Raw genomic sequence first — 918 nt, 5'->3', positions numbered from 1 at the left:
TTAAAATCAATTCGGATTTTGCTTGTGATTGCTGCTTACTACGAGTATGAGATCTGGAAAATGGACGTGAAAACGGCCTTCCTCAATGGGGAACTTGAGGAGGAAGTGTATATGACACAACCAGAGGGTTTTCTTTCCAAGGGAAATAAACACCAAGTGTGTAAGCTGCTGCGAACCATATATGGTTTAAGGCAAGCTCCTCGTAGAGGGAACATCTGTTTTGATGAGACAATCAAAGAGTTTGGTTTTATCAAAAACATAGATGAACCATGTGTCTACAAGAAGGTTAGTGGGAGCGCGGTAACATTTCTTGTATTGTATGTGGATGACATACTTCTTATAGGAAATGATATACCGATGCTACAATCAGTCAAAGTATGGCTATCAAAGAACTTCACCATGAAGGGCTTGGGAGAAGCATCCTACATTCTCGGTATGAAGATCTATAGAGATAGATCTAGAAGAATGATAGGTCTTACCCAGGGTACATACATCCAGAAAGTGCTTAAAAGGTTTAGCATGGAAAACTCCAAAAGAGATCTCATACCGATGAGCCATGGAGTGTCCCTTTCTGAAAAATGTCTCCTAAAACACCTGAGGAAAGAAAGCGTATGAGTAAGATTCCTTATGCTTCAGCAATAGGATCTATCATGTACGCGATGTTGTGTACAAGGCCTGATGTTGCTTATTCAATTAGTGTGACGAGCAGATATCAGTCCAATCCAGGTGAAGACCACTGGAAAGCAGTGAAAAACATCCTTAAGTACTTGCGAAGGACTCAGGACATTTTTCTTGTTTTTGGTGGTGAATCTGAGTTGAAAATAGAGGGTTATACTGACTCTAGTTTTCAATCAGAAAGTGATAGCAAATCCATGTCAGGGTATGTGTTTACTCTGAATGGTGGTGCGATTAGTTGGA

This window comes from Apium graveolens, chromosome 8, assembly GCF_009905375.1.
Source record: "Apium graveolens cultivar Ventura chromosome 8, ASM990537v1, whole genome shotgun sequence".
Taxonomy (NCBI): Eukaryota; Viridiplantae; Streptophyta; class Magnoliopsida; order Apiales; family Apiaceae; genus Apium; species Apium graveolens.
This window is presented reverse-complemented; position numbering follows the sequence as displayed.